Source organism: Anser brachyrhynchus, assembly GCF_964034855.1.
Source record: "Anser brachyrhynchus genome assembly, chromosome: 4".
NCBI lineage: Eukaryota > Metazoa > Chordata > Aves > Anseriformes > Anatidae > Anser > Anser brachyrhynchus.
The window spans coordinates 23,214,716-23,237,894 of record NC_137698.1 but is presented as its reverse complement, the minus strand read 5'-3'; the positions used below and the strand labels follow the sequence as shown (position 1 = coordinate 23,237,894).

The 23,179-nt window shown below is 34.5% G+C and overlaps 1 protein-coding gene and 1 long non-coding RNA gene across 2 annotated transcripts in view; one reads left to right on the top strand and one right to left on the bottom strand.

Annotated features, from left to right (window-relative positions):
• LOC308194612 (uncharacterized protein) overlaps window positions 1–23,179 on the top strand; it is a 975,354-nt gene that overhangs the window by 129,375 nt on the left and 822,800 nt on the right. The gene's annotated exons all lie outside the window — the stretch shown is intronic.
• The window catches only part of LOC308194619, a 70,349-nt gene continuing 51,861 nt past the window's right edge, over window positions 4,692–23,179 (bottom strand). Inside the window, exon 2 of the long non-coding RNA XR_013950763.1 lies at window positions 4,692–23,179. This exon is cut by the window's right edge and continues 49,046 nt beyond it. This is a non-coding gene — a long non-coding RNA (uncharacterized lncRNA).

Here is a 23,179-nt window from a genome sequence, read left to right as displayed (position 1 = left end):
CTGGATTCAGAGTTATAAATTTTGCCTACAAAATAACACTATAGAAGTTTTGTGATTTATTAACTAATAAGAATGTAAGGGAATGTTGTACTGGTTTATTTGATAGACTATCATTTTTATATAGTTGAAATATGTAGACTTGCAAATTCTCCTGGATGATAAAAATATAATGCATTGATTGGGGGATAATATACCTATATTTTTTAGAAGTTTAAATTCTTGAAATCATTGAAATTCAGACATTGATGTTAACTGGAATATTCAGTGCAAAGTAACTGAAAGGGGTATTTAAAAGAAATAAGAATTCTTACTGTATTGGGCATTTGACACAGGGTCAAATAGATCAGTGTAATTTCTGCACTTTATTTTTTGTCATAAAATACCTGCATCTACTGAAAAAGTCTCTTAAATATGCAGTAGTACTGTAAGTCATTTTGTATTATTTTTTGCTTAAAGTTGACTTTTCAGAGGAATCTAGGGATTGTAGTTTGCCATCTGTTGCTTTAACTCCGCATTTTTACTACATCGGATGGATAGGTTTTTCAGCCTGGCTTCATGATTTGGAAATAGGAAGCTATGCTTAGGAGATCAGGCAGTGTAAGGTTATATCAATGTTCATTTGTTTATATCTTCACTCATTTTATTTGAACCTTCTTGAAGAGGGTAGATTTGGAAAGAGAGGGAAAGGTCTCAGTAGTATGTTTCTACAACTTTCATGGAAATGAATGGCTGAGTGGAGGAGAGAGACAATCACATACTGACTGAATGTCTACAGTGTTCAACTGTATGATAATACAGTTTGATTATTCAAACTATATTAGACAGTGGAGAATACAGAGGAGAGTAAAATGTTACAGGTGTCGCTATTATGGGAAAGATGTCAGACATCTTAACACTTTTTTTACATACTAAAAGCATTCAAACACCAGTTGTAGATTTGTCAGAAACAAAGTTTCATGCTTAGTGAAAATTCTTGATTCTAATGGCTAGTGTCAGTGTTCTGCTAAGCACTGTTTGCAAACCTTTTCAGCTTGGATAGTCAAAAGCTGATGACCCTGGATGAATGCTGATGCTCTTTATAGGTATGTGGAGTTGCAGAGGGAGGAACTGAACTCCATAAAATCTCTGAGTGCAGCCAAGTGAATCAAGTGTTTGCCTCCTTTGTTCTGAACTTTCTGTTTGTTGTCCTAGGTACGTTTATAATTCTTTGGCATGTGGTATTTTTTAATGGCAAAGCTGTTTTTCAGTAGTAACCATTTGTGCGTATGAAATAATTGAAGTTCACACAATAAAGCATAGTTCAATTTACTTGAACATGTAAATTGGCTCATTTATGAGTCACTTGTGCATGACTGGTACAGCGGTATTCCACATGATAAGTTAGGAAGCTTACAGTAACTGACGTATAATAATATTGAAACAGATTGTTCAATACATTTATTTCTTTACAAAAAGTGATCGATTTTAATTTGTCAACTTCTGTTCTGTTCTCTCATTGAACTGAAAGTATACATATTAAAATAGCAGTGACTGTGAAGTCTGGTGAGTTAAAATTTGATCATTTCTTTTGTCAAAGAAACAAATCATGAGATTAACTTCAGAGTCATTGTTAAATTTAAAGTGCAAGGTAGTGGGAACACAAAAAAATGCTTTATGATGAGTTTTTGTCAATCTGTATAATTTTTCAGTTAAGCAGTCATAAATCAAGGAATATTGTATTTTTTGAGGCTCATTAAAGAGACATTATACATTAGAATAGTGAGGCAGTCAGCATAATGAAATGATGAATGCCTATAACTATCTGTATGTAAATGATGTGAGACAGATTTGCTGGCGCTACAGAGGAGAATAACAATCTATTTGACAGTTCCCTGTAGGTGCTACTTCTGGATACAAGTGACAGATGTTAAATGTAAACCTCTTCAATAGCAAGCACTTATTAGCACTCAGTGGGGAAAAAATGGCAATATAGAATAAGACAAATAGCAGATAATGCCATTTAAATAACTTTGTTCTTACAAAGCTTTATTGCCAATGTGTTAAAAGTCTGGGAGGTTGGTTTTCTTGTTTGTTTTCATTGACAAAGATTAGGTGTTTAAGCGAACCTTTTGGAATTTAGAAATTTATCATTTGAAACATTTAAGAAAATTCACTCGCTATGATGGGAACTGCTGGTGGAAAATGTATGTATGACTCCTTTCTTGAACAATCTTTTTTTTTTGAACATTATTTGGTAAATATTTATCATATCGTTATTATCTGTGATAAATGTCACTATTGTGTTTATTTGCAGCTGTTGCTTAATTTACTAAATTAGTTTCAGTTGTTTCCAGTTTTAATTTTTTTTTCCATGATAGCATGGAAGACTGTCAGCTCTGTAAGTTTTATACTAAAACGGCAGAAGAAGTTAGTGAAACCAAGTAAGCAGTGGCAAATAATTGTTAGGAAGTCTTATGTTTTTATTTCTCGGCCATTTGTGTCAGACCTAGCCTGAGATGTTACTCCTAGAAGTATAAAATATTAATATGTGTGAGATTCACATCTCAATAATAATCTAACTCTTCAACAGAGATCAGCTTTCAAGTAGTTCAGGAGACTATCAAAAACACCTGATTTATCTCTTATCCTACTTTGTAGTAGATTAGGTTAGGGATTTATATTTCTTTAAAGTATGAATCTAGACACATGAATTGATTTTTTTCAAATTGTCAAAGCTTACTTTAAAGCTTTTTCTTATTTATTTATTTATTTTTTTAGATAGCCGTCCGTAATATTTTTTTTCCTATCTGCCAAGCAGACTACTGCTGGAAAGGGTAGAGATTAAGCAACGCTAACAGCAATGCCATGTGCCCGTGGTTAGATTCCATACCGCTTTATGTCTTCCGGTATTCTGAAATCTGTGACGCTATTTGTGCTTTCTCTTTGTTATCTTTTGTCAACTGTTAAAGCTACCTTGTGTTGCCTGCACTAAATCTCTTGGGAACTTTGAGTTTCACTGCACCAATGCAGTTTGTAATCCCCTTTCATGGTATTAAATTATCAGCCACATATGCACTGTGTCTGACTTACTGGACATATTTATTGTTCCCCTGGCTGTTGTGCTTGCTAATTTGTTTCTTTATTGCTTTGCCTTGAGTTAGGGAATATTCATCCTCAGTTCTCTGAATTCTTAAAAGAACAGCTAAAGTTCATTCCGATGTACTTTTTTGCCGTGACTTCTCACTGTTGCAATTCAAATCTACTACCAATTTAGCAACTTAATTTATCAAGAGGTCATTCTCATGTAGATCCTGATTTATGTTCATGTAGAACAGCAGCAGGTTCAAGAGTGTAGGTTGTGAATATAATGTCAGTGTGGAAAGGGGAGTAAAGACAGATTTTAAGAGAGTATTTAAGCCATATTCCATGACTGTAACAGCCTCCTTGCATAGCCAGTTTTTGGATGTAATAAGCAGCTTGTAAGTCCAAGAAATGTCTTTAGATTCTATTAGCCAAGCATCCTTAAATGAAGACAGGGCTTTAAACTATTTTATCTCATTCTGTCTGCAACACAATAGAGTTGCAAACAAGACACAGTCAGTTACATAAGAATGAAGAGTTTCTTATGCATGTAATGGCTTGACATTTGCTCTCATTCCTTTGCCGTTCTCAAATATTTTACAGTCCCTCATACACAACCCACCACAGGCTTTTTAAAAACTGCCTTGACTATGTGGTTGATCTGAAATATTTTGAAGAAAGTGAAAAAGTAAAAACAGAGAGAAGGAAAGAAGGAAGAAGGGGATGAAGGAAGGAAGTAGCATTGTCTTTACCATGCTGTATCTCCAAAGTGGTAAAGAGTTTTTTAGATGATAGTAGGGTGTTCACTGCAGTTAGTGAATAAGCTAGTATTTGTGAACTTGGGAGAGTGTTATAAAATTGCATTTCCCAAAGAGAAAAGGTGTGATGGAGATAAATTCCTTGGACTAGAATGGCAGGCAGTTCCTGGAAAAGTATTTTCTTCTTGTATTTTATATTGTGATTCCAATAAAATAGAGTGCCTTCGCTGGGAAGGCCTTATGGTGCTGTATCAGCATGGCCCAGACTCAACAGACTTTGTTTCATTTTCTCTAAGCTCATTACAATTTTACAAAGTACGGTACCTGTTAAAGTCGGATCTCGTAGCAGTTAAGGGAGTCTAGGGAGAGGTAATTCTACCACTTCAAAGAACAGGATCGGGCAAAAAAATAGTTCTAAGAAGGTATGGCAGGATCATGCTTTGTCATCACCAGATTGCATTTGTCAGAGGTCTGCCATGATCTCAGGAAGGTGATTTGCTGGTTCTGTGACAGATCAACAAAATTGGGCTGTGTGCTATACCTTAAAAAAATTACAATCACCTCCACATATTCAATGAAAGCCTCCTAAAAAATATGTCTCTTTTGGGCATTCTTATACTGCAGAATGGAAGAACCAATGCAGCCTTTTTCTTTCAACCACTTAGAGCTTCTGTGATCCCAAACATGGTAATTGAGATCAGAGATGACTGCATCTGAAATTAAATTGCATCCCTTCTTCTGAGGTCACCCTATATGGTCCTGTATGTTCCAACACGATGCTCTGAAAATCACTGGAAAGCAGAATTTTACTGGTGTCCTTAATTGTATGACTACAAATCACAGGATATACAAAGTACTGAATTAGAAGTCAGAATTTGCTTTAGTCTTATTTTTTTTTTAATGTGTGTTTTTAAAGCACAAAGACTGTATTTAAAAATAAGAGAACCATATAAAAATTCTTGAAGTGGAATAAATCTGCATTCAGATGATGGATTTAAGTGTGTAGTTAGGAGACATCAAGCCACACCTCCCAGAAGAAAGATGAAAAAAAATTGTATAATTATTCCATGAGCCTTGTCTGAACAGACACTAAGTAATTTAGGAGTCTGGGGTGGAGAAATGTGTGTCTTCATTAGTATCACAGTTATTGGGAAGAAATACAGGAGCTCGGGTACTTTCTATTTTTTATAGAGAAGTCATTACATCTATAAAAGAATTTGCAGATACAAGGAGCTTTTGGGGAATATGGAATACAAGTGGTGTTTCTGTTTTAAATACAAATGAGTACATTACATTTTATTTCTATTTTAAAAGACTAAATTTATTTGATGCTTTAATGGTTATACGTTATTCACAAATTCTGAGTATATACTTTATAGACACATAATTATACACTATATGGACTATATAAATACAGTGCCTAAACACACACTAAGTATTCACTGTATGTGCATATCTATAAATATAGACTAAACACAGACTATATAGCTATACACTTCATTTTTTTTTATTTGTAAGAAAACAATTAACCACAGGTTAATAATTTACAACATAATGTAATTGCCTCTAGTACTTTGAAAAAAATCCTTTGAAATGACTTAATGAACTTCTTTGGCTAATCAGAAAGCCTACTGAAACATAAATGTTTCATCGCCTCATTACTTCTGCTTAGTGTAAATAATAAATTAAATACAGTGACATCTATGTAAACAACTGAGAAATTATTTCTTTCAGATATTTTAAGTCACATCACCAAAGAGAAATCATACTAAAGAAAATTAAAATGACAATGCCTGTATGTGGTAGGTTGAGAGTTTTACTGTGCTGTCATATATTTTAAAATCAATTCACTTCCTGGTTGTACAAAAGTACTTGAATAATTGCTATCTAAGGTTAATATCATTATCTTTTTATTTTATTTTTTTCATTTATTTATGGGTTAAAGCTGACTGGTAGTCTACAAATAGTTACAAGTCTAATTTTGACTCAAATGCCTTTATTGGCTGCATGTATCTGAATTTATGACTTAATTAATTGCAAAAAAAAAAGGTTAAAATCTCTTAAATGCATTTTCTCTTAAAGAATCTTTTTGCATAATGTAATAAGGAGGTGCTATAGGACTCATCTAACTATTTCAGCTATTATTTTAAAGAGCTGGACAGCACATTTAAAAAATATCGAATGATAATCATATGAGCTGAGTTCTGCTGTATAAATGTGCCAGGAGAGTAGAAAATTAAAATGGTAATATTTTACATTGTATATTTCCAGTAATCAAATAGTTAAAAGCTGTTGTAATTTGTAATTCATTGCAGTGACAACATTTTTACAGAAATAATAATTTGATTAACCAAAATGTTAACAAAAGCAAAATGCTTGTGGATTTCTCAAGTAGAAAAATTAGAAAAGTCTTATGAGCCAGTTCCAGGAATGTTGGCCTCTCTTCAGCTTTTATGAAGGCATTCAGACTGAACCAAAAACCCAATCTTCGTAAGTGATGTCAAAAGAAAGAATGGGCAAAAGGAAGGGGGGTTGAAAAGCATGTACTTACAACCTGTTTGAAAATTTTACTGGATAACTTATTGATTTGGTTATTTGCATTAAGTATCACACTGATTCACAAATATGAATCTGTGTATGTATCTGCTTTTACATAGTGTGTGTGTGGTTTTCAAAATCTGGATTTAGATTTTGTTGTTAGATTAAACTGAAGGAAAAAAATCATATGTATTCAGCAAAAGATCCTAGTCGTGCAATTCTATCCAGTTGAAAGGGGCTTAAAATTTACACATCAATCTAGAAGAGAGCTCTCCTTGAGCAAAAGGCTGAAAACTGTTCTCCAGTCCTTCTGACATACAAGTATAATTTAATGGTAACAATGAAAGGAGACTCAGAAGGATTTGTTACTTCACTGATGCTTTCAAAATTTGATAGCCCAGCAGCAAGAGCTACCATAGCTGTCATTCTCTACTATTTGTCAGTCTGTACTTTGTCTTCTTTCATAAGCAGGCTACAATTTTAGAACTTTATTGCCAAATAAGGACTGAAAGTCAAGGCAAGACTATGGAAAAAGTATGGAAATAAGTGATAGCATTATCTTAATACTTTTTGAGATTTCAAGATATATATATACACACACACACATATACGTATTTCAAGATACATATATATATACATATATTGAAATCTCAGAAATATGTATATTTAGTAGTCTCAAACAGTCCTTCGTTTTCCATTTTGAGATATAGCAGAACTTTTCCCAAGTGGCTTTTTGGAGGAGAAAACAGACAAAAATAGACTTATGACTGGTGTTGAAAATGCTGTGGACTGAGCAATTGGACTGCCACATATTCTAAGTTTCCTCTTTAGCCATTGTAAAATTTTGACATTCAAAACTGAGGCTGAAGGTGAAGGATTATAGAGGAGACAGAAAGTAAAATTGTAACTAAATACAAAATAACAGTAGAAAAGAATAAACAATGGGAAAAGTACAACTCTGGACACTATTGAAGAGGGTGAGATGAAAGAATGCTTGAAAGAGGAAGATAATGAGAATTTTTTTTCCCATCTTAATTTTAGAGACTGCCATAACCTGAGGCAAACTGTTTGACATTGCAAAGCAGAAGCAATTATCTATTTTACTGAAGCGATTTCCACCTGAAAGGGATGGAAATTAGAAAATGGAAAGATGAAAAAAGTGGCTTAGGAATACTGTACTAGAGAGTATGTATTTAAAGTCTAGTAAATCTAGATGACATGCATCATTTGGTACCAACAGTTGCACAAATAACATAATTTTGTGAAAAATATGTGCACATACAGTTAGATATATAGATGTATGTATTTTTATGTCCATCTATATGCATCTGTATATACATCTATTTCTGTAGATGCATATGTTTTATCAGGTACTGTACACATCACTGGTAACTGAGTTCCATTACTTACATTCTTTTTCAGGTGAACTTTCTCTGCCAAAATTTTAATAAAGTTTTCCTCTTCACAATTGCAGTTTGCCATTATATTTGAGCGATAAACTTCTAATAGTCCTTTTGCAGCATAAGTGCTTGCTTAGTAGCCTAGAATACCTCACATTTTTCTCCTTTTATCTACTACACCTGGTAAAGCTATGTTGAATAAATGTGTAGGATTGGGAGGGGGACAGGAAGGAAAGAAGGAAAAATATCTTAGATTAAAATGAAAAATGTAGCCTTTTTAATTCTGAAAGGAATAAAATTAGCCTTTTTTAGTCTAATAAGTAATATTCTACCTGGTACAACATGATAGGAGTTTGCACAAATTCTTTTAAGAAAAGTAAATCCTGGGATTACCATTGCTTTAAAACAAAAACTTCATTTCTGACTCTCCTTGGATTGTCTCTTAGTGGAGACAGAAGAATTGATGGATTCTTCTCCTTCTGCTCTGAAAAGCAAAACAAAGCAGAATGAAAAACCCAATCAGCATCATAAGTAACTGGGAAGAAAAGACTGAAAGAATGAAAGAAAATGACTGAGATAAAATTTCTTTCTGTCAGTGAAATTCTCTATCGGTGTCAAATCACTGTTGTGTCATATTTTTATTGCTGAGCTGATAATATGTGATTATTTGAATAGGCTGCTCAGACCTGATGACTAGAAACTCAGGACAGAGTATTTCTAGCTATGACAAAGGTTGCTTAAGTCTTTGCTTCTGTTTCCTTACAGACAGGTTTTAAGCATTATTATTTATTCATTTCACAAGTTCATTCATAGAGTTTGCTTTCTTAAACATTCCTTTCCTCCTAAATATATTTGTTTTTAGGAAATCGAGTAGAAAATAGAAATCCTAATTTCTGCTTTATGGCCAAAGACATCCTGGATTTAATGGTTTGTAGGGGTATCTGTCATAACTCTCTACAATTGACAGCCTGCTGCATAAAGATTCTAATGAAGAATTCAGTATAATAATAGTGTCTGACAGTTCTGATGATGTCTGTCACCTGGTTTCCAGTAAAGACTTCAGACCATTAAAAATCTGGAAGGGAGGAAGAAAAAGGCAGTTAATATGACTAACATATTTTCATAACCCAGTTTAAGAGCAAACTTGTTTTTTAGCTGAGTTAGAAACATTCTTTGTGTTCAAGTCTGTGGCTCATTAAGGAAGCTTTGTCCACATTATTTTGTTTCCCGTTTGTGAATACTGTGTGCAACCTGACTCACAGAACAAGCAATATATGCTTCCATCTTCCACTCACAACAAATAATAATATTTAATTTCTAATATAGGAGAAGAGGTAGATGACATTGGTAGTAGGGTGATGGTTGGACCAGATGATCTTGGAGGTCTTTTCCAACCTTAATGATTCAATGATTCTATGATTCTCAGTTTAAGTCTAGTTTTAAACATACAAACAGAAACTGATTAAATAAACTCTAAAAAGTAAATTAGCTTTTTATCTGTTGTCAGGAGTGGAATATTTCAACTCCCTGCAAACAATATTGAGAAGATAGTGAGCAATTAAAATGGGGAACTAAGAACAAAAGTTCAAACTCAGTGCCAACCAGCCTTGAACATCTCTGCAAGCTCATGTTATTCATCCAGCCTCAGAGTTCTAGGTTACAAGCAGTACTAATACTACAGAATCCATTGTTTGTGTTTAAGGATATCTGTTGTAGCTCTTACTTGAAACAAGAAAATTATGAAAAGCATGCATACACAAATCCATAAATCACCAGCGTGTAACCTGCATAAAGTAAAACAGGCAAGGTCATGGTAAAGAAAAACTTGGAAGTTTATAAATCAAACAAACATACAAAAATATTTGAGAACAGTGGAATTTTAGGGATGTCAGGGTTGAGAAAGCTGTGTTTTTTAACATGCTCTAGGCTACAGACTACATGAGTTTCATCCTGTATGCAGGTATGTGTCTGTATAAATTTAAGATTATTTATAAACTGCCTCTCTTCCAAAATGTGCTCATACAATGCAATGATTGTATGAATTTTCATGGTATCTTGAGGATTCAGATCAATCAAAAGGAAATCAAGACTACAGTGTGCATAGTCAAATTTTAAAAATTAACCATCGAGCAAGATATTTTACTATGCAAAACCAAAAGAAGCATGATAATGAAAGTTGTTGACTTACTTTTAGTTTACTAGCAGTTCATAAGAAATAAAATCAAATTGTGTTGACCATACATTCTTGCTTCTTCATTAGCTGAAAGATCAACTTTGTTTTGATTTCTGAGTGCTTCAAATAATTTATTTTCTATTTGCTTCCTAAAATTAGATTTTCTTGGAAATTAATGAGTTTAAATAAAACGATCTATACTTTTTGCTTTAAATTTTGCAAATAAATATTTTATTACCAGAAATAAGCTTTGGGTGAGAGGGACTTAAATGAATCAGATTTGCAGTATTAACACAATTCCATAAAATAAACCACGTTTTTTTAGCACTAACCTTGGTGACCCAGTTTGCTGCAATATGTTGTGATTTCTAATCTGTCAGAATTAAATCATGGAGTCTGCTTTTTGGAGAGATTTAGAAGTGTTTCAAGAATTAAGCCTGAAAAAAAAGTTAAAATGCTTGATACAGACAGTGAACTTAGTCCTTTGTCTTTTTCAAGCCCTGTCTGGCGCCTATATTGAAAAACTTCAGAATTTCCACGTTTTTGCAGTATTTAGGTAATGCAATGATGATGCAAGTTATTTGGTAGAAAAAGCAGTAGTTGGAACAAGGAGTAGTTAATATCAGTCTTGACTACTGCTGTTTCATTACAAACAATCCACACATTTCTCATTTCTAAGTTAGAATCCTAATTACTGGTTTGGACCTGTATGATGCTGTTCTGAAGCTGGGATCACCTACTGATTAAGTGCAGGAAAAGTTAACAGCTCTACTATGTGTAGCCTTTCCTGAACTGACATTTCCTTTCCTATGGCATGTGATGTATCAGTTAAGTTCTATGGCCTGTCCACAGTGGCTCCCAATACATCAAGTAAGGGGCAACAACAACAACAATAAAAGTGCATTACCCTCCCAGAGAAATTCGACAGGTCTTTTTAAACCCTGCCCATCTTCTAAAGGGAGCTCCTGTTGCCTGGCTTGTCACACTGCATTTTGTAGCTGAAACACATCACAGCTGTGTGTGTGCATAAGGTCAGGTAACTGGCTCTTTCCGGAGCTTCCTCCAGCAGAATGGAGGTCTTCCCAAAGCAAGCCAATGGAAGAAATGCAGATTAAATGTTGAGTGATTGCATCTTCAGGTTGTTCTTCATTATCTATCACTTCCTCATCATTTCATGTTAAATGATGACAGAGTTTAGGTGTGGAGCTGTTATACTGTTTCTCAAGGAGTTTCTCAGAGAGCATGTTTGATACTTGAATAATCAAAGAAATAATACCGCAGCACCTTTTTCTTAAGAGATTGTGATTTTCATGTGAGATGACCCAGTCTTCGATACTATTAGATCAAAATACATCATTCTTTTGATCTTTAAGATGAAAAAATGGAATCTTGTTTTGTTCTTGATAAGTTCTTGTTTTGAACTTACTATGTATTTACATAATATCTTAAATAAATATTGGCTATGCTTATTTACAAGTTGATGGTTCTGAGAAGAGAAATAATATGTGAGATGTTTGTAACTAGTCATCTGTTTTGATTTTTTTGGGGGTTATTTAAAAGAGAGACAAAAGAGCAGAATCTGTACTTTAAAACTGGACCAACTGTTCTGTGTATACTTTTAATCATGGAAAGCACTTTATATTTTCATATGATTTGTGTGTGCATATGCAACTTGTATAATTGGATGTGCCTGCCTGTTTTTCATAGGCAGGATTGTATATGCAGTTTGAAAAGTCTAGACACTGCTTCTTTAAAAGCAGAACAGTAGTTGACCTGTCTGTATGCAGCTAATTAGGAGATTAGCTGGTGAAAGATCTTTCAGATATGGTCGCTGGCGTACATTCACCTTCACTTTACCTCTCTCTCTTGGTCAGAGAGGTCTAACTCCACCTTGTCTCTAAAAAAGTAGCATATAATTTTCTTTGCTTTCTTGGAGCTGTCAGTTTTAGTGTAAATACATTGTTTTAATGAGTATTTTACTGGCATAATACAGCTCTGTATCTCCCACAACTATGACTTTCTAATTTAAAATAAAATATAGCGAAAGACAAGCAAACATAACCTAATACAGCATCATCACATGACTGAATAAATAGCACATGTGGAGTCTTAAGGAGAGAGAAGTTAAATTCCTTTAATTTAAACAATTTAAAGTTGTTAACCCTCAACCCTTATGTGAAGCGTACAAGGACCATATGAAATACAGAACATCTGGTTCATTTCAGTGCTTCTAGGGCTGTTTCTGCATCCTGCTCACACAACAGTGATACACATCAATATATTAAATATCAATTCCATTTTTGCTTCTTTCAGCAGCTATCAGTTGCTCAAGTATTGGTAGAGTATTTAAAAAAATCAATAAAAATAAAAATGTACAAATACTCATACTATTATATTGATTAAAAAACAAACAAACAAACAAAAACAAACAAACAAAAAAACACTTTCCAATCAGACTAACATGCTTAACCGTTAAAGGAATGGAATCTGCTTCCAACAGAACCAGGAATTTAAAACATTGAAATAAATTATGGGTTGTGTTGTATGTATGTGTTTAGCATACTTCAGCATATTGTCATATTTCATTATGTTTTGTATTTTTACTGATATATCTTTTTATTTTGTCATATTTCATCATGACTTAGAGTCTCAGTGAAAATCTGTCACTGTTGAAAACAACAGCTCTGGTGCAGGATTGACTCAACTGTTATTGATTATAAAATAATTTAAGTACTTTTTTCTTCAGCTGAAGTATCTGACAAATGAAACCAATCATTTCATAGGAGTCTGATATCAGAATAATTATGAAAGTTTCATTTATCTTGTTAAGTTACCTAAGTAATTGAAAAAATATCTTCTGCTTGATGTAGATCACTTGCACAGAACAGTTACAGTGCAAATGAGTGAAAGAACTATGTATAGTATTAGAATCCTTTGGTTTGAAGCAGGTTAAATTTGCAAGTAGTTTTTTTTTTGTGTGTGTGCGTGGAATGTGTGTGTTTGTTGAGAGTGGGAAAAATGTGATTACTGTATCAAAATTGTAGGAAGCACACTGCCAGAAAATACTGTATACTGAATGCATTGAAATATGTAATACTAACTATGCAATATGAGTATTTACGGAAAACTCTTCAGTATATTTTCAAAAGCTTTTACAGAGCACGTGAGCATAGTTTAGTGTTATTTTAAATGTATTCTTGTTCTTTTCCCCCTTTTTCATTAGAGAGCTGCTAGAAGCAGGAAGTAAGTTTACAGTCTGCCGCAGTCTCCCTGACTAAATTCGTTTATGAGGCCACGTTGCAACTAGGAAGCCAGACGTGCTAAACAATCATTGTGATATAGGTGGTATTGTTTCTGTTGGCAAAAATGGTACATAAGCATAAACCGAACCTCACCTGGTGCATTAGGTCCTATATGAATAGAAATATGGCAAATTGAATAATGTTAGACAAATAATAGGGAAGGCTCAGAAATATTATTTAAAGTATTGATGCATAAAATCTGCTTTCTTACCTACTATGCAAGAAGTTTTTGTTAGCCCTTCTTTAATTGTCTCAGTACTGTCTCCTTTGGGATCTTTAGTACACAGTACACAGCAGATCAACACAGAAGAAAATTTTGCTGAGGGAAGTCCTACTATTGGAGCATCCATACAGGTGCCATGCACATGGTTCTTCAAGTGAGGACTCGAAGACAGTGGTTTAACCTAGGTGGATAACTAAGCACCACGTTAACTGCTTGCTCGCTATCCCCCAGTGAGATGGAGAAGAGAATCAGAAAGGTAAAAGTGAGAAAACACATAGGTTGAGATAAAGACAGTTTAATGGGTAAAGTGAAAGCTGTTTGTGCAAGAAAAACAAAATAGGGAATTCATTCATTTCTTCTGATTGGCCCACAGATGTTTAGTCATTTCCAGGAACGCAGGGCTTCATCATGCAGAACAGTTTCTTGGGAAGACAAATGCAATGCCTCCAAATGTCCTCCCTTCTTCCTCCTTTCTGTGGTATGTTCTGCCTTTCTTCCTCCTTTTTCCTGTGGTATGGAATATCCCATTGGTCAGTTGGGGCCAGCCCTCCTAGCTGTGTTTTTCTTAACTCCTGGTGCCCCCTCAGCCTATTTGCAGATGGGGCAGTGTGAAAAACAGAAAAGTCCCTGACTGTGTAAACTCTGCCCAGCAAAAACATAAAGCATCAGTGTGTTATCAACACTGTTTTCCTCACAAATTCAAAACATAGCATTGTATGAGCTATGAAGAAAAACATATCTGCCCAAACCAATGCAGCTAGTGAGGAGACTATTCTGCTAGATGATCTTAGATGAAACATCTTGTTTAAAGGCATGAGTATGTTTCAGGTCCGATAAGAAAGAATATCTAAACTGTCATTTTTCTTCTTTTTTCTGTCAATCAGCACGTGCATAATATTGACTAGTAAACTCTCATGTAACTAATGACTGCCACAGGATTTGGCACCAGAACAGCTGAGGGACATGGAACACTCATGTTGTTTGAAGAGGCACAGACAGGGAAGGAGAGGAGAGACACTGAAGCAGAGAGGCAGAGAGGAAGTTACAGGGAGTGCTAAAGGAGAGACTTATCACACTGAGTGAGGATGGGAGAAGACAGAATGCAATGCAAGAAGTAACTGGACTTTCTTTTGCCTGTAAAAAACATGTCCAGTTTAAGCTTGTCTTGCGTGGTTCATTTCTCTGTAGTGGTTTTAGATGCTTTTTGGTTTTGTTTTTAAAGTCTTCTCCTTATATCTTGGTCCAAAAAAGCTTAGGGGATTAAAGCAGTATGTTTCACACTGGAACTTCATCAGATTGAACTGTACACTCTGTTACTTTGAAATTGAACAGAAACTTGCTTGTTCTAGGGGACCATTTTTAAGTTTCCATAAGATTTACACACAGCCTTAATTTGATTTATAATAACTGCAATGAGTAGGATTCATATTGTGAAAGTGCCACTGATTCATGCTGTCTCTTACATCTTTGACTGCTCTTGCCCACAAAATTGAATAAGAAAGCTATTCTCAATCCGTTATTAAAAGTTATGAATATAAATATGTCCATAATGTAGTTATTCCGAATGCGACAGGCAATAAAACATTTACTTAATTGTATAAACCACATAATATCCTGGTAACTTTTTTTTTTTTCAGTGTACTTGTTTGATTTCATGTATTAGAAGTTTGCTGTTCTTGACACACTCTTTACTACACCTTATATACTGCTGTATAGATACATTGATCTATATATTCAAATATAGTTAGATATATTAACATCTTGATTTATATTCCAACTATGTAAGCCTTCTAACATCTTCTTTTATTAATATTCAAAAACACATTTTTCTCTATGACTTAAAGCTCTTGTAAGAAATACCTTCCCTTTGTATTTAAACTTCTTTAATAGTCTTGATGCTCTTCCCATTAATAAAAAGGAAGAAAAAAAAGAAGATTATTGTCATTCGCATGTTAATTCTTAGCTTTTTTCCACTTGTGGCCTCCTTCATGTGTTCTGTTATCTATACTCAAAGTTATGCCTTTGGGACCATATGCATTTAAAATTCCAGTGTGACTACTGTAGGCAGAGAGAAGTTTGCTAGCAGTGTTCCAGTTCTGGTTGTACACCTGCTGCTAGCAGTATTTGCCTCTCACTGTGCCAGTTGGCAATGTTGGTTATAGTATGACCAAGAGTTACGAGGTCTGAATAATATCCATCCTCCAGTGACCAAGCAACTGCAGAGTTTTCCTGCTTATTCTCAGGAAGAACGTATACCCTGTGTGGTGTTTAGAGGGAGGACACCATTTTACAATTCATGATTCAACACATAACATTTACTGTTTAGGCAGCACCACCCATCTTGAGATTCAGACTGCAATTCAATCCCTACTTTGTTGGTCAAAGAGTGTGCTTCTAAGGTACCCTTAGTTAGCCCAGGGAGCTATATTCAGAAGATATCTGGATGAAATTCAAGAAGTACAGAGAGGCCAGAAAAAATATCCACAACTACAGTGCTATTTTCACACAGCTTGGTTAGTTGGGCATGAATTGTAGTGTCAGGAAAGTAAATCACCCTGATTATTTTTTGTGCCACAAACTAAACTGCTCACTGTATTGGAAGTTTAAAGCTAGCTCATATGTCTTCATGTTAGGTCTGACTCTGCAATGTCACATGTTATTTAGTTACCTGAAATATAGAATAGAAAGGTTCACAATGCACTTTTATTGTAGTGTCGGAGATAATACCGTGCAAAATTCTAATAAACTGCAGTTTGGAGCAGAAAATAGTACGGATGCATTGTATATACATATGTATTCAGTGCTTAGGTAAGATAAAAATTCTGCATGGTGAAAATCACAGGATATTAAACCAATTGCTACTTAGTACAAAAAACAAAAAAACAAAACAAACAAAACCAAACATATATTATTATTATATATTTAACAGTTCCACATAAAGAAGTTTTTTAGTACATTTAAAAGTCTTAATTCAGAAACATCCAAGAGATGATCTAAATGCCAGAAGAAAACACACAAAAAAGAAAGGAGACGAAGGGTCCTGATACAGTTCACAGATTGTTGCTTATATCACAGTTACTTGCCTATACAACTTCATAATCCTATACTGTTAGGAACATAGATCATGTTAGAAGATTATTTGATCTACATACAAAGCAAACCTGAGATTTGCTCAATTGTTCAGATTTTTGCCTGTAGTAATCCCTTCAGTCAAGAGTTTCTTTTGCCTTTCTTTTTAACAGAATACTGTATTTTGTAATGATTAATGAGGTTCTGATTTAAAAGTTATTTTGAAGAATAGACAAGTCCCTTAGCTCCAAGGATAAACAGCAAACAATAATAATAATAATGAGGTAATTCAAAGCCCAGCTGGATAATAACCTGTTGCCAGAAACTTTTAAAATATGTATCCATCATCTGCAAGTATTAATGTGAACAAATTTATTTGAAGTATTGGTGGATATTTATATTCGGTATTCATTTATTGGAGTTAGGAATATCTCACAATATTTAGGTAGTATTCTAAAGTATTTTTAGTTGAGCTGAGGAAAATACTTAAACCAATATATTTCCTTATGCAGTTGAATGTTTTCTCTAAATACAAACTTCTAGACAAATATCTGCTTTAGTCACAAAGAACTAAGATATATTTAGGTCTTATCTTTCTCAATTAGAAATGCTTCCCTTGCTGAGTCACAGAACCAAGGAATGGTTGAGGTTGGAAGGGACCTCTGGAAGTCGTCTGGTCCAACCTCCCTGTTGTAGGTGGCTCAGGACCACATCCAGGCAGCTTTTCGAGATCTCCAAGCAGGGAGACTCCACAGCCTCACTGGGCAACTTGTGCCAGTGCTCAGCCACACACGCAGGAAAAAAGTGTTTTCTGATGTTCAGAGGGAGCCTCCTGTGTTCCAGTTTGTGCCCACTGCCTCTTGTCCTGCCACTGGGCACCACTGAAGAAAGCCTGGCTCCGTCATCTTTACACTCTCCCTCCTGAGTCTTACGATCTTTCTTTGGCATGTAATACCACGTGTTCTAGAATATACTTCCAAATAGCATAAAGGATTTTCTGGCCAGAGAGAACATGGAGAGGCTGTATCTGTCTTTAATACTGAACTGTTCTCAATTTCGTTGTAAATGCTTTCTTAGCTTTTTTTTTTTTTTCCCCCACATGCATTTCAGATGTGTTTACATGTGTTCAGTTTGTGATACTAAAATAGGTGGATTTATGCTAAAATAGTTATAGACAGGAATCATTTTTTTAAAGTATAATTAGTTACTTTAAGCTTCCAAATCACTCTAGTGCTGTTGAAAAGCTTACTGTGGCTCTCTTGGTTTTAAATACTTGTTAGAGTATTTGGGAGGTGCATTTGAAATTAAAATAAGTTTGGCTAGTAATTCATTTCCAAATCTGTTTTAAAGCTATCAAAGGAACTTAATATTCTTATAACAATTCATTTAAGTTTAGTCCATAAGGTAAGTCAGGTATTATTTATAGTTCTATTATACATGCTTTTCATTATCTCTTTATCACTGTAGCTTGAGTATTTAGATGCTTTCAAAGCTATTTAAAATTCTAATCCTGAAAGGACTGTTTGCTCAATCCTTTCAGACACACACCAAGGTTAAAATTCCACCCAAGCCACTGTGATGGATCAAGCTTATATGCTTAATGAACACCGCATGATGAGGCGGTAACTAGCAGCACAGCCAGCTGCATTTGATTACCCAGTGTTGATGACCATCCTCACACCTGCCATCAACAGGAGGGAAAGGAGTAGCCTGAGCTCAGGAACTTTGGGTTACAATGGAAAGGCCAGGCTGCTCTGTTATTACAACCCTGTCAAAAATAACTAACCTCAGAATTTTTACCCTGCCTTTTAAGAAACAGGATTTAAGAAAGACTCTCTTTTCCAATTCCTTCTTGTAATTTTTGAAGCTCTTCAGCCACATGGCACAGTGAAACAGAAGTGTTAAAGTTGTTATATTAAATAGGTTTCAAAATCTTAATAGCTCCTTATTAAGATTAGCCAGACATCTGGAGCTAACATCTCAACCACCTGCATTCCAGTTTTACTTCAGACCAGCGTGGCCTTTATACCTGGTAGCAGCACTTGAAGGGCCTTAATGCTGTTCTCAAACATTTTCTGGTTTAGTTTCATCCTAAGTGAGTCTGTATGCTCCAATGTTTTTTGCAAAGGAAACTGAAGCATAGTAGGTAGGTGTGGTTAGAAGACATGTTCCGAAAATGCACTAGTGATCAAATTTTAAACAGCAGCGTGGATGTATCTTAAGGATGCTTGATACCAGTGAGGCAATTTATTTGCATGCATGAGAAACTGAAGGCTCAGAATAATAGGAAATACAAGTTATGAGTAATGGCTGATGTGTTCCGGGGTTATGGAGGACAACAGGAGGACCTCTGAGTGTCTTGTATGTGCTGTGAAGGAAGGAAGAGAGTATTACGATGCAAGGAAAGGATGCTTGGACCATAGAATGCAGGAATTCCTGGAGCAAGGTATGAACAGGTCAGCCTGTTTCTCAAAGACAAAGTTTGTAGTCATGTTTTCCTTTATACTTTTTCTGGTTACAGGTAACTTCCTATAGCTTACCAAAACTTAATTTTTTTCAGTCTGTTTTTCCAAGCTGGATCTTGCTCAACTGCAGTTATGCTCACTTACTGCTTTCCTGAGTGTCCCTGCTTTTTTCCTTTATACATGTTAATTCTACCTTGGCCTGTATTTCTCTCTGTCAGTGTTTGGTCTGTTGTAGTCGGACTGATCACTCCACTCCTTACCATTATGAAGAAGGAGATAAAACTTGGATATGGCCTTTCCTTCTTGTCATATTGGGACACTGTGGCAACTTCACAGTACATAAGAAGCAGTATCTGCAGAAGTCTTTTCCTGATTAGTTTTAGTTGTAGACAGTATTGAAAAGCTTGCAAATTTTATTTTGGAAAATATAGGTGAAGCTGAACCGTACATACTGTTATTGATATTGCCTGTAACATGATAAACTCAAATTGTCTTAGTTAAGATTGCCTAATAACATAATGACATACTATCATTTTTTGTGTGTAAGGTGTAATTTCTAATACAGCTTTTAAAATAGGTTTTACATTCAGATGAAGCCTGTGATTTTCTGAACATGTAACTTTCTTGTTTGTGGATGCAGTGATTACAAATGGGGGTGACATAACTTCAGATCTGTTGATATCAGTGAATATTCCCACTGATTTTAAGAATAGGTTTTAGGATAGGTGAATAGTAGGTAAATGCTTCATTTTTGCAAAAATTTTGAGTTATTGTTAAGATCCAGTATGACAGTCGTTCTTTTGCAGGCATCGTGACTTGTAAATCTTATTGTATCATATCACAACTCACAGCACAAGTTTGTTTGTTTGTTTTTTCTAATTGATGCAATTCTCATTCTTTTTTCTTTCCCACAAGGGTTGTGAGTAGTTTTTGAAACATGTTCAACACAGATTTTCCTGTTTATTTTATTCATGCAAGTATGTTTCCATGGAGACAACACTGGAGTTCATTTCCATTGCAGTTCTAGTCAGTCATTTATCTGTAGTTCAACAACAACACAAATCAACTTTTCTGCATGTTGTGACAGCCCTGAGGTGATTCGTTCACAGGCTCTCTCTAGAGTTCATTTATGTGTTTGCACTTACACACACATGGTTTTCATTGAAGAAAAGCACTGAAATCCCATTTACTTACGGATTTTGCTATCTGATTTGGGTATATCAATATTAAGGAATGCGTTTCTGGGGAATAATCCTTATCCCATGTTGGCACAGGGACCCAAGGGCATACCATCTTCTTCCAATTCTTCACTTCTTTTCCTGACATCACAGCAAAAAAACCACCCTACAGCATTCTGAGCTGGTGCCATGCTGTGGGCCAATGTTGGGACGTTGCTGCAAAGAGAACTTGGCCTCTGGCTTTAAGTACGTTGCTTGAGATCTTCAGCACAGATTTTTGGCCCTCAGGCAAGGTGGTGAAAAAGTGGTCTGCACTGGTTAGAGCTAGTCTTCTCAGGAACATCTTGAATATATCCAATTGCACTGTAGTTTATCAATATAGTGTTTTATAGTATGCTGCTGATAGCGTGCTGTAGGCATAGTGTGACATCACTGTATTTGACTATAGCTACAGTGTTTTAATTAAATTTTTATAACTAATGACTACTAATAATCATATGTTTTTAAAAATAATGGAACTGTGGTCATAGTTTTGATCGAACAGATAAAAAAGATAGTAAAGTTAAAGGTAAACACCAAAGAACTGAACACAGAGGCTCAAGGAACTTAAATTTCTGCAATTTCTTTCTTTCAAATCAGTTGAGATTAAGAATCAAATTCTACTGACATTAAGAACTGATCTCTAGCAAAAGCCAGGCAGATAGCCAGAGCAATCACACTCTTAAACTTCCTTAAGGAAGATCAAGTCAAAATAAACCAATATTGGATTTATGGATTTATAGTTTAACAATTATGTTGCAAAATGAAGATACTTACCAAAAAAAAAAATAAGAAAAAAAAAAAAGGAAACCTAGATAGTAAACGAACTCACAAAAGGAAAAAGAAAGAAGTAATAAGGTTATGCCGCTGTTTCTTGCCAGTGTTACTGAATCTATTTGTGTTTGTATAACAACTCTTTGTCAGATTTTAATGAAAGTCCTTTGTACTGCTCAGGAACAATTAAAGGGTTGTTTTTTCCTCTTTCGGTCTCTAACCCTCTGCTCTGTGATTATTTTCAAGAATGTAGTCCCCAGCCACTCTGGAGGAGTGTGTTAAAAATTATAGAAAGTAAACAGAAAGTTCTAGGGAAAATAGACTGTTTGAAAATAAAACTGTTTGGACTGTTTGAAAATAAAACTTGCACATGTGCAAAAAAGCAGCTGCAAAGCTGAAGCTATGTCGTTATGCTTACATTTTGTTTTCCTAATTTTCTGAACATGTATTAATTACTTCATGAAAGTTACACTGCCTTGTACCCAGATTAAACTAAGGTATTTTGATTTCCATAAGCTGTCTGCAGTAAGCTTAGTTGGGAGATTTTGTCAACTTCATGCAGTAGTTCTTAGGCATTTTATAACTGAAAAGGTCTCAGGTTATCTTTCTCTCCAATTTAAATGCTGAAAAGAAACTAAAAGGGTTTGCAATCCATCTGTCTGTATAATTATACTATGATTTAAATTGCTTGGTAATAGCAGTATTAGTAGTCTGCATTCCTTGAGGCACTGATGTAAAGCATAACCTGTCTTCCTTGTGTAAAATTGACCATATGTCATCATGATACATGCCACGTTTCCATAGAGTCTTTGGGAAATTGTTTTCAAGAAAGAATAGATGTTCATATTTCTTTCTTTCAAGGTTTACGTGAATATTTGGTGTAGAATACAGTGTATTTTAATCCAGTTTCGGGTATTTTTTGTTCCTCTTAAAGTGTAATAATTAAATTCCATGCTTGATTGTTACAATTTTCCACTTTATTTTGTTGTTATTTCCCTCTATACTGATAATAATCTTTGCACTTGTTAAAATGCAATGAGATATATTTTGTTTTAAAATTAGGGGAACAAAACCTTTTATTCATTAATATATTTGAGTTTTTCATGATACTACTATAATTACTCATTTTAAAAAGTGATTGAACGGTTGAGCTATTCATAAGTGTGATTCCTGCTTTACTTTAACTATGTGATGGAGATGAAATAGTCTTGCTACGGTCCCTTTTCTGTCATTAAAGCCTGAGGAAGGAAAATTATTAGGTTATTCTAGAGCAGTCTGAATGGGGGAAAAAAAAAAAAAAACAGGCCAGAGTTTGCTATACATTGCATCTCAAAAGCCCTAACTAGGAAAGATTAGTTGGGGTACACTAAGTTGAAAATATATTTGAATCAGTTCTGTAAGCTCATGCAGAATTATCATTGTTTTTGCAACTCATGTGCATGATATTAACAGAACTGCAAAGAATTTACCATCTTTATAAGAGTTCCAAATAATTATACAGCCTACACTAGGAGGCACCTACAGGCTTTAAGATTTTGAAATTGATTAGTGTAATTTACAGAGAAAATAACTGTTACGTTCCACTAGAAGTCAATATGTTTTTAGGTTTTATTGAAAGGAATACATACAATGACATGAGGAGAGAATATTCCATATTTCCCCAAATATGTTTTTAATACAAAGAGGGATGAATTTGAAAAAATATAACACTGAAATGCTGTGGATCCAATGGATTTTTTCTAATTCTTCAGATTCTAAACTTCATTCCTCCATAAAAACTAATTATGAGAAGTGAAACTTCTCCAGTAAGCATACATTTCACTCCTCTGTGCTTGTTGGTGCAATACATGGTTAGTTTCATTGCTATCAAATTTGAAATAAATTACCCTACAATTGTACTACATTTCCTACATTCAGTTTTATGGAAGAAGACAATGATATATCAAATGCAATTTGATATTTGATATATCCCAATATATCATGAGATATATCAAACCAGTTAAAATATTGAGGCCAAATTGACAAGTTGTATTATAAATGAGTTACAATCATAAGAATTTTCTTTCTTGTTATGCTTCTTTTTCATAAGGTTTGTAATGAAAGCAAATAATTTAAGTCTTTCTTCATATTCATGGAGTTAAGTGTCTAGACTATACTTTGTTATTGCAGTGTCTTAACAAGCTACAATATAAAAACATAC